Source organism: Miscanthus floridulus, chromosome 10 (genome assembly GCF_019320115.1).
Source record: "Miscanthus floridulus cultivar M001 chromosome 10, ASM1932011v1, whole genome shotgun sequence".
Lineage (NCBI taxonomy): Eukaryota > Viridiplantae > Streptophyta > Magnoliopsida > Poales > Poaceae > Miscanthus > Miscanthus floridulus.
In genome coordinates, this window is record NC_089589.1 from 38404525 (window position 1) to 38422510 (window position 17986).

Below are 17986 nucleotides of genomic sequence, written 5' to 3' on the forward strand. Positions count from 1 at the left end.
TCAAGCATGCGCTCGAACTTAACTTTCTCTTTTTCACTTTCCAATTCTTGTTGTGCATCACGAAAGGCATCGCCAAGAGCATCACCGAGATCATCTTCTACCGCTACCTCTTCTTCATCTCCCCCCATTGTAGTATCATCAAAGGCACCATACTGAGCAATAATGTCATCAATGTCTAAATCTTCTCCTTCACCTTCTTCCATCATTACCCCGCTTTCTCCATGCTTAGTCCAACATATATAGTTTGACATGAAACCTGACTTAAGCAAATGTGAATGAAGACTCATTGAGCTTGAATATTCCTTTAAATTCTTACATAGGGCATATGGACAGCACATGAAACCATCCCGCTTATTTACCTCGGCCACACCTAAGAAATAGTGCAAGCCCTCAATAAAGTCTTAGGAGCGACGATCGGCATTGTACATCTAATGGCGTGACATAATCTATATTACACGATAAATTATGAAAACCTTGAACATAATTTAGTATTTTATTACATAACATAAATGACACACACACGGTTGATTAATTAACTAAGCCTGGCTACAACGTAAGCAATCCCAACTATCACTAAACAAACTAAAACTACAATGCACTTCAGTAACATAATTATTTCGTGATCGTACGCAACTAAAATAGACAAATCATTCTTCAGTTGAATATCAATAAGCTTCTCCTACTGGCTCACTGACTCATCAGCAGCAGCCGCTACCTCAAGCGCACCCAAATTCTACACGTATGTAGCATAATCTTCCTCCCAGTACCAACCATCGCATCCATTGCCCTCCCACTGAAATTAAAGCCAAAAAATATTTAGTCAAAAATATTCAAGAAAAGCAAGTCAATTAGCCATAAATAAAAAATGCGTCAGAAACTCACATCGCGATCCGGGCACTTGTAGAAAACACGACCCTTGTTGGGTCCCTGTCTCTTGACTCGGTACTCCATCACAATCTTCTGCTTACACTTGCCGCAGATAATGAGAGGGAGTTCTGGCCTCAGTCGTTTCGCAACCGAACGAGAGACCGAGGATCCGGTACCAGTTGTCATCTACTTTCTATACTTATTTTTGCAAACTAGTGTAAATTTCATATTTTCTAAAATGATATATTTAACCTAAACTAGTACGGATTTCACATGTTTCAATAAATAACCATCCGTACTAGTTGACCTTGCTTACGTGATCATCTCGTGAGCATTTCTCCACCGGACGGCACCGTACTTGGCCAAGGAAGAGCTCCGATTCTACGAGAAAGGGAACACGGTCTTCCACGACCGTTGCCGCTCTCCCTCGTAGAATCAAAGCTCCTCCTTGACGTCCGTTACCGCTCGGCAGAGAACATGCTCGCCGAGATGAACACGGTCCGCAAGTTCAACTAGTACGGATTTTCTACAATTTTCTAACAATTTTCTAAGTTTTTCATTTCATGAAAAAATTAATTCTAAGATCACGTAAGCCACCGGGGACGAGGATGGCGCGTGCTCCAGCGAGGACGAGCGAGGCATGATTTTGATGAACTAATTTAACTTTTGTTTATCCAAACATATATGCAAATCATCATGTGATTTTAAGCTAAAAATGACATATAAAATCATAATAAAGTCCAACATATAAAGTTACACATGCATCTACATCGTAAAATGAGATAAGCTACTGACAAAACATAAGAGGATTAAGTTTCTTACCTCCAAAATCGAAGAGCAACACCAATAGAGAGGGAGAGAGCAAGAACAACAGCAAGCTGAAGAACAGAGGCAGTGAGTTTGAATGCAATGGCTCGGGCTCGGGAAGAAAGAAATGAGCTGAATTATAGGCCGGGATAATTAGTCCCGGTTAGGGGTCCAAACCGGGACTAAAGATTAATCTTTATTCCCGGGGCATCACCCAAACCGGGACTAAAAGCTTTAGTCCCGGTTGGTAATACCAGCCGGGACTAAAGATCCCTGCCCCGCGGAGGACCGTTGGGCAGGGACCTTTTACCAACCGGGACTAAAGGGTCCTTTAGTCCCGGGGGCAAAAAATACCGAGGCTAATGCTAAATTGGGACATTGTTCTAAAGTCTGTTCTCTAGTAGTGAATGCTAACAAACCAAATCTTCTTCTGGGACTCCACCTGACCAGTTGGCAATGTTGGCACATAACGACCGGAGCCGGACCTGTTTGGCTCACCCACGATGCTTGTTCCTCCTCTCATATGTGACCCCGACCATAACACTACCACATGCAAGTATAGAGTAAAGAAATGTAGAAGACAATAAGTATTGGTCGTTATCTTACATATATTGAGTGTACTCAGAAATTTCAGAACGTTTTGAACTCCTTTATGGACAGTATTGCATTTAACCTTGACTGTCTTAAGTAGTTGATTTAGGTGTTGCATCAGGGCGTCCTTCCAATACAATGTCATATTCGAGTTCAACCTGCAGCAATGATAAACGAAGTCGCCAAGGTCAATAAACAATAATTTACTATATATGTGAACCTCAAATGCTATAGTTGCCATTTAGAAGTCTTCTACCTTTTCAGAAAATAGGACAGTGAGCTTCTCTAAAACTGGTGCATGTTCAAGAATACAAGCTAGTGCACAGCAATCTGCAGGTTCACACCAGTAACCATTCAGTACCAGATCCTTCAAGTAGGAAAATGTTGGGCACGACCTCAGATCCCTTCTGAAAATATACTGGACAGATTGAAAACGAAAAAGAAAACACAGTAAAAATGGCTGATTTATCTGGACAAAGCTACAAAGGTGGACATGAACCTATTTAATTTACTTAGGATACTCAGATGTGGGAATGCAAGAGTGTCAATTAGTCAATATATATGACTGCTATCCGCAGACACGAACATGACTGGATCCCATATTTTCTTATCAAATGGTAAATAATTGATGGGATTCAAAAAAAGCATATAAGGTCAAGGTCAAGTGTACCATTGAGTGCTGAGCTAACAGCACTAGATCTTTAGCTTGTGCTCAACCTTCAAGAAGCACCCACCCCATGTTCCTCCACCAATATGAGTCAATCCTGACATGTGCCTCCACCAACTCTGGCATGCTCTCCAGAAGGGGAGCCCTGAATTTCCCGACCTCCAACCACAGCGAAACGAGACACGGAGCACTAATTTTAAAGCGTAGATCCTTCATGGGAGTCGCATTCTGTGATGACCAGGCGTTTAAGTGATGGGGACATAATCTTCCTCACACCGGCCAAGTAGCATTCATTAATCTCCAGATGTTCCAACACAGGACAGCCATCCAGGTTGAGATTAATACACTCGAACCATAGGCCACTGAGCTCTAGCCTCGTCAAGTGCTGCGAGATGAGGGGCCTGTCGCTCATCAGATGAGGGACCTGTCGCTCGTTGAGGACCCGAAGCGCCTGGACTTGACACTTCAGGGAACGGTGGATCCAGCGGTTGACAGTGCAGCGGGTGTCATGGTCATCATGCATACCGATCATGATCTCACACTCGTCCAGGGACACGCATTTGAGCCCGTTGAGTCGGGGCCGAAGCAGGCTGTCCACGAATTCCCGGACCTCCTGCACGGTGCCCCCCGTGATTCTCAGGCGTCTGGTGAACTTCCAGACGTCGCGCCATGCCCGCGCGAGGACGCACGTACGCACGGCTTCCTGCGCCGGCAGGAAGGACAGGATCTGGGCTAGGATTTCGTCGGGAAGCCTGCTGAGGCGGTCTGCGGGGTCGATCACAGGAGTTGCCGCAGCCGCGGCAAGGGCTCTCTTTCGGCGTCTCGTCAGAGGCGCCATCGCTTGATACCCACCGAATCAGAGCGCTGTCGCTAACTGCAAGGGAGATGAACGATGGAGCAGAGAGGGTCAAGAGGATGGCAGGGCACGAACAGAGTGCAATGCAAGCAAGTTCCCCAATTCACCTCGCTAGCTCCGCCTCGGCGGCGGAGAGATTGCTTCGATCACTTCTCCAGTCCCCTATCATGCACTTCAAGGAAAGCGCGCCGGCTGTCGGCGGGTGAGTGGGGGACGCAGCATTGTGCGCGCAAGCGCGGCAGCGAGATGCAGTGGCGGCGGCGGCGGCGGCGGCCGGATCGGAGGGTTTGGGGATTTGGCGTTTCGATTGGAAGGAGCAGCACGTCAGTCCGGCTGGGCCTTGGGCCTTGGGTAACACCTCCGTTCTCCTTAGGAAAAAGTCCACGTTACCTATGAAAGTCCGTTTTTTCTCCCCAAACTTTAAAACCGACAAAAACATGTCTCTCAATTTTTAAAACCGTTCATCTTATCTTTCAACTTTTAAAACTATTCATCTTACCATAAGCGGTTTTAAAGACGGTTTTGTCTTTTTTTTAATATTTGAAAAATAATAGTAAATCACAGGAAAAATTATAAAATAAAAAAAATAATTTTGTTGGACTCCACATGAGTAGATTTACACAGTGAACATATAATATGGTATGCTTTAGTACAAAGTTTTTACTTGGCTTTAGATCTATGCTTTTATGTAATTAAATGGAATGATTCATATCTACAATTTCTATGTTCCAATTATGGTGAAATTCTTATGGTAGACTAATTATTGTATGCTTAAACTGTAGTAAAAATTTCATACTCATTGGATCATGTATAACTTAGTTATAGATTTTATTTAGGTTTATACTTATTAAATATAAATAAATCTATAACTAAATTATACATGATCGAATGGGTATGAATTTTTTACTATAGTTCAATCATACAATAATTAGTCCACCATAAAAATGTCATCACAATTGGACCATGGAAACTGCAGCTATAAATTATTCCAATTAATTATATAAAATCATAAATCTAAAGCCACAACAAAAACTTTATACTAAAGCATATAATATTATATGTTCACTATGTAGATCTACTCACGTGGAGTCCAACAAAATTGAATTTTCTATTTTATGATTTTTCTATGATTTACTATGATTTTTCAAAAATTCAGCCGAAATAAATAAAAAAGAAAAAGACAAAACTGCCTTCAAAACTGTTTATAACAGGGCCAGGAGGTAAGATGAACAGTTTTAAAAGTTGAGGGAGGTGTTTTATCTGGTTTTGAAGTTCATGGAGGAAAAACTGACTTTTGCGAAAATTGAAGGAGGTAATAGGGACTTTTTTCTTCTCCGTATTAGTCTATGCGGACCAAGCATAGTACAGGCTATAGAGCCCAGTTACACACGCACCCCTTGAACACGTTGAGAATTTCAATTTGGAGTTTAAACCTTTTTCATTTGGAATAATTTGGAGACAGCAAATTTTGTTTTTCTCACATTTTAAAATTCAAAATTTTTGAGTTTTCCAAACAATATGGGATGGAGAACGATCAGAGTTAAAGTTATAGATCTTAAAAAAGAAATAAAACATTATAGCTGACAACTTCTCTGTTTGAGGTAATATATGGTATGGAAATTTATTTTGAAGTCCTAACATATTGAAATTTAAAATTTTTAGATGACCTCAACAAGAAAAATAATAAAAATAAAAATTGCAGATCTCAAAGAGTTATACAACTTTATAGTTGTCAACTTTTTATTTAAAATTATTTATCTAACAAAAAAATCATGTTTGAATTTCTCAAAATTCAAAATTTTCAAATGACCTCGGATAGAGAAACGATCAGAACCAAATTTTGTAGAACTCAATGATGTCTACAACTTTTGCCCTGTTCGCTTAGCTGATAAGCCATGGCTGAAAGTACTGTTGGCTAATTTATTACGAGAGAAAAATATTGTTCGTTAGCTAAAAAATTATGGCTTATAAGCCAAACAAACAGGGCGTTTGTAGTTAAAAACTTTTTCATTCAAACTTGTTTAGTATTTCAAATATTATTTCAAATTTCTGAAAAGAGAATACGAAGTGAATGAATATGCCTTTGTGGTGGAGTGGTGGAGTTACGTGTGAGGCCACCGCTCCGGGTTCGAGTCCCGCTCGGTGCGCTCATAATCATGGGAAAAATTGTGTGCCTTGCAATGGCTACCAGGTGAGGCTTCCTCGGATTTTTTTTGCTTTTTTTACCTCAATTTATTAGCCTGTTTGCTGGTTGATTTTCTGAGCTGATAAGCTTGGCTGATGCTGGTTTGTTGTGAGAGAACAACATTGTTGGCTGGCTGATAAGCCCTAGCTGAAACCATCAAACGAACAGGCTGTATGGCTTTTAAGATTTCTGAGCAATGATTTGTAAAGGTAGTTATAGTCAATTTCTAAGAGTGATTGTAGTTATCAGCCCCCGTTTTGACGTCTAACTACTCATTTGCCCCTCTTTTTCAGACTTTGCATACTTGCCCCCATTTTTTGAATCTGAATGTTTGCACTGCCCCCATTCTATGAACCGATACTAACAGTGTGTGTATGAGTGTTCAAAGACATATTTGCCCTTGGTATGAATGACACTACTGTTTGATGGATTTTTGTGCACCATTTCAATTATGTGTGGTAACCAGAGCACTTGCTAGATGCCACCTCTCAGCTTACAAAAATGTTGGCTCGCACTTTGCTGGCAAGAAGGTTATTTTGTTAAGTGGTGTCCATGAGTTAATATGGAGAACACCCATTTAATTGGGTCATACGTTTGCTCCTTAATACTAGTGATCCAAAGGAACCCACATGAGCGCATGCTTGTCTTGATTTAAATCGATTGATGCTCACGTACATGTACAGGCTTTCTTGCATTTTTATTAGCTGGAGCCAAATGCACCAAGATAGGAGAGGAGAATAGATCGATAAACTAAGCTATGGTCTATTTGAGATATTAGAGATAGGGAAAGGGTATTTTAGTCATTATGGCTCACGTGGAGTTGCTCCAGGTAACGGTGTGAGGAGTGGGGGCAAACAGAAGACTAGATTTCATAAAATAAGGGCAAATCTGTAAACTCTAAAAAGAAGGGGCAGATGTGAAAATAAGAGCAAAAACACAATTTGCCCTAGATGTTTTTATATGTTGTTTTGGTAGACCTGTGGTGGGTTGGTGTTAGTGTTTTTCTCAAGGGTTTTCTAGTTGTCTGTCTTTTTCTGTTTGATTTTTGCCGGTGGTCTTTATATTTCCTAGTGACAAGGAAGCAAGTAAGACCAAAATTCCACCTGTACAGTTGCACCGCATATACCATCAAACTTGCAGTACGAGAGAGACCATGACTCCATGAGTAATTAAGATTAGCGGAGCTGCACATTTACATTTAGGTCCTCCCTGAGTCCCCGACCCTGACCCAGACGGCAGTAAAATAGAGAGGACGTCGAGGAGGTTCAGAGTTGCGGCCAACCAGAAGCAGAGTTGAGAAAGTCAGCCGTCCAATGGCCATGCTAAGCTTGCCCCAAGCCCCCAACTCGGCAAGTTAGCCTGTTCGGTTGGCTGGTTCGTATCGTTGCTGGTTCGTGAAGAAATACTGCTGGCTGGTTTGTGTGAGAGAAAAATACTGTTCCGACTGAAAATTTATGATCGTTTACGACAAGCCACAGCCAAACGAACAGGCTGAGGACTCTGACCTCCTGTTGTGCACACGTGCACCCTAAACCTCGCTATAGCTGCGAAATCTCCAGATTTGTGCTAACTACTCTCTCCGTCCCATAATAAAAGCGTGTTTAGGATTCGAATGTGTAAAATACTGTAGCTGTAAAATAACATTTTTACCCCTAAAAAGTGTAGTGCAGTGATTGACAGTGCAGGTGCAGATGGAGCAGCTTGCCGCTGGACGGGACTCCAGTGGAAACGAGCAAGCAAATGAGTGGTCCAGACACTTCCACGTAGCTCCCGTCAGAATTTTGTTGCTCCCAACGTGATTGTCTACAGCTGCTGAGCTGCGGCAGCTTCCAGCTAGCCCCAGTACTGTTCTTATATTTACCTTCATTTGTGGGACAAAATTCAAACTCCAAACGTGCTTTTATTCCGGGACAGAGTGAGCACACATTTAGGACTCACGAGCAATGTTTTTAAATCGGCTAATAGTCGCTAATCACCCTGGTACCCATAAGGACAATCACGACAATTAATTGACCTCTTATCGGTCTAATCATCCAAATAATCATCCTGTATATAGCAGAACTATATATCATATATGTATGTGAAGGGACCGTGACGCCTAAGAGGAGGGGGGGTGAATTAGGCAACTTAAAAATCCAACTTCTAAAACTATGGCCTCTTTTGCTAACCCTAGCAAAACATATGCAATAGATAGACTATCTAGATGTGCAACTATGATTTTACTAGTGTGTTGCTATCTCTACCGTAAACATAGTAAAGTAATCAATGTAAATGCGGAAGCTAAAGAGCAAGGTAGAGATATGCAAACTCCCATCGACGACTTCGGTATTTTTACCGAGGTATCGAGAAGCGCGCAAGCTTCTCCCTAGTCCTCGTTGGAGCCCCTCGCAAGAAATCCCTCGCAAGGGCCAAGCTCCCGGTCGGGTAACTTCGTGGATAGCCTCGGGCCTTCCCCACGCGCAAGTGGGTCTCCGATGTGCCTCTCGGCAAGCCTCTTCCGGATGCTCCCCGCCGTCTTCACTATCAAGCTTCCGATCGAGACGCCGCGGACCTTGTTCCCTCTGGTACACGGTGGCGGTCACACCACAAACGCGGTTGGTGTGATCTCGCAAGACTTCAAGCCCCTCCGATGTACAACACTTGTGCTCACAAGCACGGGGTGACAAGAGGTATGCAAACCTCACTAAACACTAGGTAAACACCTAGAGCAAGCGCATAAAGCGGTGGTCTAATCAACCTAAGCACTTCGCAAAGCACTTATGCTAATCACCTAATAAAACACTAAGTACTATGCATGTGGAGATCACTAAAATGGTGTATCAACACCCTTGGTATGTTTTCTCAGCTCCACTCATCTCAAATGACCGGTTGGGGGTTGTATTTATAAGCCCCACTGAGAAAATAGCCGTTGGGGTCGAATTCCCGCGAAACTGCTACTGACCGGACGCTGAATCGTCCTGACCGAACACGTCCGGTCGTCCCGACCGTTGAGCCGGCAATATACTGATCGGACGCTGGCCAGCGTTCGGTCGCCTACCACCGGACGCGTTCGGTCGCAGATTTGCCGCTCTGGAACCTTACTATACTCGATCGGACGCTGCTGTCCTACGTTCGGTCGGTTGCCGCCAGCATCTGGTCCAGTGTCCGGTCGCCTGTCTGCCGAGCCACTTGCCTAGCGTCCGGTCGCAGCGTCCGGTTGCTTGTCCAACGTCCGGTCCTGCATTCGATCACCACAGTGAGCTCATTTCTTCGCGATCTTGCATACGGCTTGGTTCCAATCTTCATGCTTGGACTTAGCTTAATCTTTTGGGTCTTCTCTTGTGCTTCAAAGGTCTTGCTTGAGGTGTTGATCATTGGATCATCACGTCGCCTTCGTCCAAGTTACGTCTTGCACCCTATTGAACTACAAAACAAACACTTGCAAATTCATTAGTCCAATTTGGTTGTGTTGGTCATCAAATACCAAAATCCAAAGTAAATGGGTCAAGGGTCCATTTTCTTTACAATCTCCCCTTTTTTGGTGATTGATGCCAACACGACCAAAGCAAGCAAATAATAAGAATTTGGAAGTTAAAAACTACCTACTTGCTAGGATGCAATGCAAAGGGCAAGGTTATATGATACTAATTGATAGATACCAATTGAAACTTTACTTAAAAGCTTGTCTTACCCTTACAAATGTCCCCATGTGTTATTATGGATTAAAGCTAACCCATAATTCATTTTCCTCCCTTTCTCGGACCATTACTACTAGTAACTAAATGCTTGACTTTGGTCCTTCAAATTCTCCCTCTTTGGCATCAAACACTGAAAAGAAAGACATTAGTAGCACAAGAGAGGGTCAAATTTCATGATCCTTTGTATATAGTGTGAAATGGATCACAAAATTTGACTCTCACATTATATAGACTAAACTCTTCCTAAATTTGTGCACATTGATTTAAAGTATCAAAATACCACTTGAAAGATGGTATATGGGAGAGATTATCTACAATTTGGGCTTTGGCACATATTAGATAAATAATTGTAATACAAGCTACGTGTCGTGCTCCTAAACAATTTTACACCATGTAGGTTTGCTCCAAGGGTTGATAATAAAACCGAGCAAGCCTACCATATGATATACCTATTGAATGCATGACAGAAGATTAAGCATGTAAGTGTAAACATAGGCATGAAAAATAACTAGATGCTTTCAGAATATATCAATTGAAAAACAATACTAATTGAAATGAATACTAATTGAAAGTAATGACATCTAGTTACCTAACATGGGAAGAAGAAATTGGGTCCATAGTATTCACTAACCTACTTGGCAATGACTTTGTCTATCATGATGCACCCCATGAAATGCACCCAAACTTTGCCAAGTCTCCAAATTCCCCATTTGTCCGACGGACTTCTCACTTCCCTTTCGGGATCTAAACCTTCTTGGTGCTCTTCATATTGGAAATGATTTCCTTTGGCACTCAAAAGCGTTTGACCCCATTGTTGGCTTGCTTGTTCACCTTGATGGCCACCACCTTGTCATTTTTCTTCTTCTTCAAGAGATAAGGTGTGGAGGCCTTCTTGTCCACCTTGTTGGTGTAGATGTTGGAGAGCTTACTTGTTTGCTTTTTCTCCTTCTTCTTTGCTCCTTCCCCATTCTTCACCTTGCACTCATAGGACTTGTGACCTTCCTTGTGGCACACATAACAAACTACGGTTTGTCCTTCATTAAGCTTCTTCACTCCCTTGACGGTGTTATCTTGATGAAGTTGGGTTTGCTTCGCCTTGCCTTTCACTTGAGTCAAGTCTTTGGTGAGGCGAGCTACTTCTTGCTTGAGTTGCTCATTCTCCTTTGCAACCTCTTGTGTGCATGTATCTACAACAACTTTCTCAACACAAACTTGGTTGCACAAAGGTGAGTCTAAACATAAATCATTACAAAAAGTAGAGACATCCTTTTTAGACATGTTAAAGATAGAACTTTTCTTTTTAGATGCCTTGGTGGGGTTTGTGCTAACGGCTTCAAGATTAGCAACTTTATTAGTTAGCTAATCACAATGTTTGCACATGGTTTCCATCTTAGCAAGCAAACTATTATATGCTTCTTGTGAGCTAGCTAACTTTTCTTTTAATTTTTCATTTTTCTTTAAAAGTTGCTCATCATTGATTGTGCATGCATTTGTTGTTGCACTAGCCTCAAGTTGCTCAATTTTAGTAGATAGTTCAACATTGAGATTTGCAAAGTTTTCATATTGTTCAAGCAAATTTTTGTATGCTTCTTGTGAACTACCTAGCTCTTCTTTTAAATTTTTGAGCTTCTTTTGTTGACTAGTGCAAACTTTAGCATATTTAAGATTTTGTTGCACAATTGTATTATAAGAAGGCAAATCATCATCACTATCGCTCTCACTAGAGGATGAGCTTTCATTACCTCGTGCCATAAGGCACACACGAGAAGAGCTTGATGATAAGTGCTTGCGCCCTCGCCTCTTGTGATGATCTTCTTCACTTGAGGAATCATCCCATGACCTTATTGATGTGAGGGCTTTGTTCTTGCACGCCTTCTTCTTTGCCTTGGGTGTGGGCTTGTTTGGACAAACTTCCACAAAGTGCCCCAACTCGCCGCATCCAAAGCATCCTTTCTTTCTTTGCTCGTCTCTTTGATTAGTGAAAACGAGATCTTGAATTTGGATGGGCACACCCTTGACATTGAGCCTTACGATCATCTTCTCCACCTTTTTGATAAGTTTGATTGATTCTTCATCAAGGTCGGAGGTGGAGGAGGAAGATTGATCATCATCACTTGATTCTTGTTCATCATCATCATCATCCTCATCTTCTTCTTCATCTTCACTTGAGGAACTTGAACTTGAGCTTGTCTCAACTTTCTTGCCCTTCATCTTTTTCTTCCCGCTATAAGCGAGAGCTTTGCCTTTGCTTGATGAAGAAGCTTCTTCTTGCCCCATCTTACGTGACATTTCAAATGCCACTAACTTGCCAATGGCTATGCCCGGGGTCATATTGCTCAAGTCCTCCATGTTGTGAAGGATGGTGATGATGCTGGCATATTTCTTTTGTGGTAGCACGGAGATGATCTTCCTCACGATGTCCGCATCATCTAGCTTTAATAATCCTATAGAATGGAGCTCATTGATAATTAGATTCAAACGAGAATACATATCACAAACAAGCTCATCATCATTCATAGTAAAGGAATCATAGTTTTGCTTTGCTAGACAATGTTTTTGCTCACGGACATTGCTTGTGCCGTCATGGAGCTCTTGAAGTTTTAACCAAATTTCATGTGCCGTATTTAAAGTGAATACTTGGTTAAAAACATCCATACTAAGTGATTTAAACAAGCAATTTTCAGCTCTAGCATTGAAGTGTATTTCTTTTTCATCACTCTTTGTGGGTTTTTTGGAATTCTTGATGGGTTTTATCCCGTCACGAGTGACTCTCCATACACCCAAATCAACCGCCTCAAGGTGGCAAGCCATTCTAGCTTTATAGTATGTGAAGTTAGTGCCGTTAAAGTGCGGAGGCCTAGCGATATCCATCCCACCCACTCTAAATAGCGTCGGCTCAACGGCGGTTAAGCCAAAGGTCTAAATTTAGCCAATCGGCTCTGATACCAATTGAAGGGACCGTGACGCCTAAGAGGGGGGGGGGGGTGAATTAGACAACTTAAAAATCTAACTTCTAAAACTATGGCCTCTTTTGCTAACCCTAGCAAAACCTATGCAATAGATAAACTATCTAGATGTGCAACTATGGTTTTGCTAGTGTGTTGCTATCTCTACCGCAAACGTAGTAAAGTAATCAATGTAAATGCGAAAGCTAAAGAGCAAGGTAGAGATATGTAAACTTCCGTCGACGACTCCGGTATTTTTACCGAGGTATCGAGAAGCGCGCAAGCTTCTTCCTAGTTTTTGTTGGAGCCCCTCACAAGGAATCCCTTGCAAGGGCCAAGCTCCCAGTCGGGTAACTCCGTGGTTAGCCTCGGGCCTTCCCCACGCGCAAGTGGGTCTCCAATGTGCCTCTCGGCAAGCCTCTCCCGGATGCTCTCCGCCATCTTCACTATCAAGCTTCCGGCCGAAACGCCGCGGGCCTTGTTCCCTTCGGTACACGGTGGCGGCCACACCACAAACGCGGTTGGTGTGATCTCGCAAGACTTCAAGCCCCTCTGATGTACAACACTTGTGCTCGCAAGCACGGGGTGGCAAGAGGTATGCAAATCTCACTAAACACTAGGCAAACACCTAGAGCAAGTGCATAAGCGGTGGTCTAATCAACCTAAGCATTTCGCAAAGCACTTATACTAATCACCTAATAAAACACTAAGCACTATGCATGTGGAGATCACTAAAATGGTGTATCAATACCCTTGGTATGTTTCCTCAGCTCCACCCATCTCAAATGGCCGGTTGGGGGTTGTATTTATAAGCCCCACTGAGAAAGTAGCCGTTGGGGTCAAATTCCCGCGAAACTGCTACTGACCGGACGCTGAATCGTCCTGACCGGACGCGTCCAGTCGTCCCGACCGTTGAGCCGGCAATATACTGATCAGACGCTGGCCAGCGTCTGGTCGCCTGCCACTGGACGCGCCCGGTCGCAGATTTGCCACTCTGGAACCTTACTGTACTTGATCGGACACTGCTGTCCAGCGTCCGGTCGGTTGCCGCCAGCGTCCGGTCCAGTGTTCGGTCGCCTGTCTGCTGAGCCACTTGCCCAGCGTCCGATTACTTGTCCAGCGTCCGGTCCTGCATTCGGTCACCACAGTGAGCTCATTTCTTCGCGATCTTGCATACGGCTTGGTTCCAATCTTCATGCTTGGACTTGGCTTGATCTTTTGGGTCTTCTCTTGTGCTTCAAAGGTCTTGCTTGAGGTGTTGATCATTGGATCATCACGTCGCCTTCGTCCAAGTTACGTCTTGCATCCTATTGAACTACAAAACAAATACTTGCAAATTCATTAGTCCAATTTGGTTGTGTTGGTCATCAAACACCAAAATCCAAAGTAAAATGGGTCAAGGGTCCATTTTCCTTACAGTATAGTATATCCCTGCAGCAGGAGGGAGAAGGAAGCAGTAGGATTGTAGGAGACATGAGGAAGCAGCACGGACCAGAGAAGATGCACGAACAGGCCGCTTGGATTGGAATCGGAAGGGAGGGAGGAACGAGGATGGAGGGGGAGAGATGTAGCTTAGCAGTTGCACACACAACAAGTGCAGCCGCTGGCCGGAGGCTGAGAGTGAGGAGTGAGTACTGAGAAGGTGAGAGAGAGTGGAGGAGAGGTATATAAGAGCAACCTTAATGGGTCTGGCCTAAACAAATATAGTCCACTAAGCTGAAGCAGTCCATCTGACTATTTAGTGCTGATTGGTCAAGAGACCTAACCGGACGATTATTCACGAGTAATCGATGATTAATCGGACAACCAGGTTTCTAATCGAATCGGAGGGCCTAATCGAGTGCTAGGTACTGATAAGAACGGCTAATCGTGAATAATCGGATCAGATAACATTGCTCGGGAGACATATTTTGCAGTAGAATCTATTCTGCATATGACAGTGTAGCTTTTAGCGTTTTTTTATATTCTCTCTTAATCGTATGGTATTGGTATCTGACAGAATCCGGAACTGCTTACAAGTAAGGAGGGTCGCAGTCGGCAGTTTCAGCCGTGCCGTGTGTGCATAGCTACCAGCACCATTCTGAATTCCACAACGATGGTTCAGATTATAGATTTACAGTAAACTTTATGCTAGACTTATGCCTATATGTTTTTTCTTTTGGCAACAGGGTTCAGGAAGAACAGTGATCAACTCGAGTTCAAGACACATGGGAAAGCAACGTACCATCTTAGCGACCACAACTTCATCATCACTCTGAAGAGTGCTGGCTGCCTCCTCCAAGATGGGTGCAAGCTTCTTGCAGTCTCGACACCAGGGGGCATAGAGTTCAATAAGAACTGTGACAGAAAAAAAAATGTCATCCAGGGGATTCTAAGCTATCATATAGAAACTTCCATATCTAAGACAATAGAATATGGAGTACGTTGATGGCAATAGAAATAGACTTCATATCTAAGACAGAGAAATGCAGACCTCAAATATATATGACCAGCACTGCATTCAATAGAGTAAAATGGCACGCTAAAAGCTAGTTGGATGCAGACATGGTAGCTTGTGCTCAAATTGAGTAGTTGGATGCAGACACTAAATAATGTTGTCAAAACTTGGTCAATTTAACTAACAATTGGCTGATAGAAGTAGTACTACATTTTCTTACCTTGGGTGCAAAGCTTTCGTAGAATTTCAAGAGGTATGAGTGGTTATCAGGGGATTTGTCAAGAGTGACAACTCTAGGAGTGCTGCTAGTATCAATAAACTTCTACAGAGCAGCGACATCAAACTCCTGCACAATGTACGTAGCAGCAATGTGTCATTAGTGACAATCACACAATGTTCGGCTGGTATTAAGGCCGGCTGATAAGCCGGCTTTGGCTGATTTTTTGTGAGAGAAAAATACTTAATTAGTTGTGTATGAAGTACATGAGTTGTAGCAAAACTATCTGCAAAATGTAACAGAGAATGAGAGTAAAACCTTGCATTCAGTAACAAGCTCGTCAAATGGCTTAAACAGTCTAACAAATGGCCTCTCCGCCATCACATCACCACGCGGGAGGTAGTTGGTGTGCAAAGTCATAGTCAGACCTCAGCTTCTCAGCGACCTCCATGAAGTTCGAAAACTCAGTGCCTCTGAATTCTGTGAAAACACCAACCTATAAGATTGCAATTACTGTTTACAGTCGGTAGTCAGCTCCAGAGCATCGCTAGCTACTTCAGCATCAGGTCATAATAATGGTTATTCTATATACCTAATAATAAAGAGGCAAAATTTCTCTCCATCTTTTTTTATCCAGTTATCCTTTAACTAACTTTGTGAACGTGAAAAACCACCTATAGCCCTTCTCTTTATATAACTAGAAATCCTAATATAATTCGATCTCTCCAATTTCGGGTGAATGAGAATCTTAATCCAAATAGGAAAAATATAATAATATGGACAACTAGGAATCTTAATCCAGTTAGATCTCTCCAACTCCGAGTAACCAGAATAGAAAATCTTAATCCAAATACAAAAATATAATAATAGAAATCTAATAAAGAGGAAAGAATGGTAGAATTTCTTTATTTCGTTTCTTTTCTTTTCGGTTCTTTTTTCACCTTTTTCCAATTTGTCCGTTTTTACTTGCTCCGAGTACGTGTTGCTTCGTTCATTTGGACGCTTTTCACTTGACTCCGAATATGTTTTGATTTTTTTCGGTGGCTATTTTCTAGAGTACATTCTAATTTTTGTCAGGACTGTTTTTTGCTTGGCTTCGAGTATGCTCTGAATTTTTTCTCGTGGATGTTTTTGAAACCAGTTCGACTTTTCTGATTTTGTTTTCATTGTTTCCTTCACCTGATTTTCTCGTGTTCTAATAAATATAATAAGAGTAAAAACAAACAATAAATAAGATATCACAGCCATTTTAATCTTTGACTCCTTAGGAAACAAAGATTTTTACCACCAAGTTAATTTAATTTTTTACTCGAACTCATGACCCATGCTATAACCGACTACGTATTGGATCCCGTTGCGACGCACAGGCATGTTTACTAGTAAATAAAAATAGAAACGAAACATTCCAAAATGAATTGGAAGCTTACAATGTAGATCGTCTTGTCACTGGTCAGGACCGCCGCCGCATCTTCCGGTGACTTGATCTCCTTGGACGCAGGGGCAACCTGTTTCTTCAAGTACTCCACGATGCCCTCGGCCTCCCTGGGGCCATTGTATTCCTGAATGTTCTTCCCATAGTTCCTGAATATCTTGAGGGTTGGGAACCCTTGGATCTTGTAACCGGTAGCGAGCGGCCAGTTCTTGTCGTCGTTACCATCAACCTTAACGAGAACAATCATCGGTGGGTCATGCTTGCTAAGCAGCCGGGCCGCCTTCTCATACTGAAACACCGCAGAAAACGCAAGCTGTTTAGCATATGAGGTTAATTCTGTATTTCTGTCAGCATAGGACCTTTCTGTATGTTGGAGGGGAAAAAAAAACTTGTGTAAAGGGAGTGGCAGGATCGTAGAAAGAAGCTTTTACCTGTGGAGCAAGTTTCTTGGTCCGTCGACACCTGCAGATTCGATTTGGCCACCGTAGCCGTAGGTACAACAGCTAGAACAAGTTAATTAACATGGATGGTGAAAGCGTAGCACCAGTAATCGTACAGAAGCAATCAAGCAACACATCAGTGAAGAAGCTAAGTTGTGCTCATCACACAGCGAGAAGTAGCAGCACACGAGAGAAATTTGCCGGGGCCGCGGAAAACGAATCGGTAATCCTAAACGGATCGGTCAGGCGGCGGCAGGGAAGGGGCCGGCGCGAGCACTCACCAGGGAGCGTAGAACTGGGCGACCACGAATGGGTGCTTGGCGACGGCCTCGTCGAAGCTGTCGGCGTCGAGGGAGCGCACGGCCTCCCCGCCGACGCCGACGCCGCCGCGTCGGGCTGCTCCACGCGCCGCGGCCTCAATGTTAGAGGCGTTTGACTTTGACTCCGCTTTCTTTTAGGACGCCGCATGTTTGCCAGCACAGCACAGTGGTAGCCAGTAGGTACTCCTACTTGGGTAGCGCTCAGTCTGACTCTCAGAAGGAAGGGAAACTTTTTTTTGAAACATTGGAAGGAAAACTTCCACTTGCACCATCTGTATTTCCCTTCTAGTCTAGCAATAGAAGTAGGGTTCTCCTCGGTTTGGAAAAAAAAATTACACCATCAACTTGAGAAAGAGACTAGAAGAGATTATTAGCGCGCACATGCAGATATAAGTCTGGAAGCTGTACTGGGGTGAGATATAGGTCCTGTTTGGTTATCCCTCCTAAAAGCTTTAGGAGCTAAAATCTGGATAGAATCTGTCTAAAGAACCAAACACCCTCTCCTAAAACCTCCTAAAAGTTTTAGGAGGCTGGTTTTTCTTTAG

At 42.9% G+C, this 17986-nt stretch overlaps 1 pseudogene; it reads right to left on the minus strand.

Moving 5' to 3' along the window:
• Positions 1-474: 474 nt before the first annotated feature.
• Positions 475-17713, minus strand: LOC136488433 (protein disulfide isomerase-like 1-1; annotated as a pseudogene).
• Between the last annotated feature and the right edge of the window lie 273 nt (positions 17714-17986).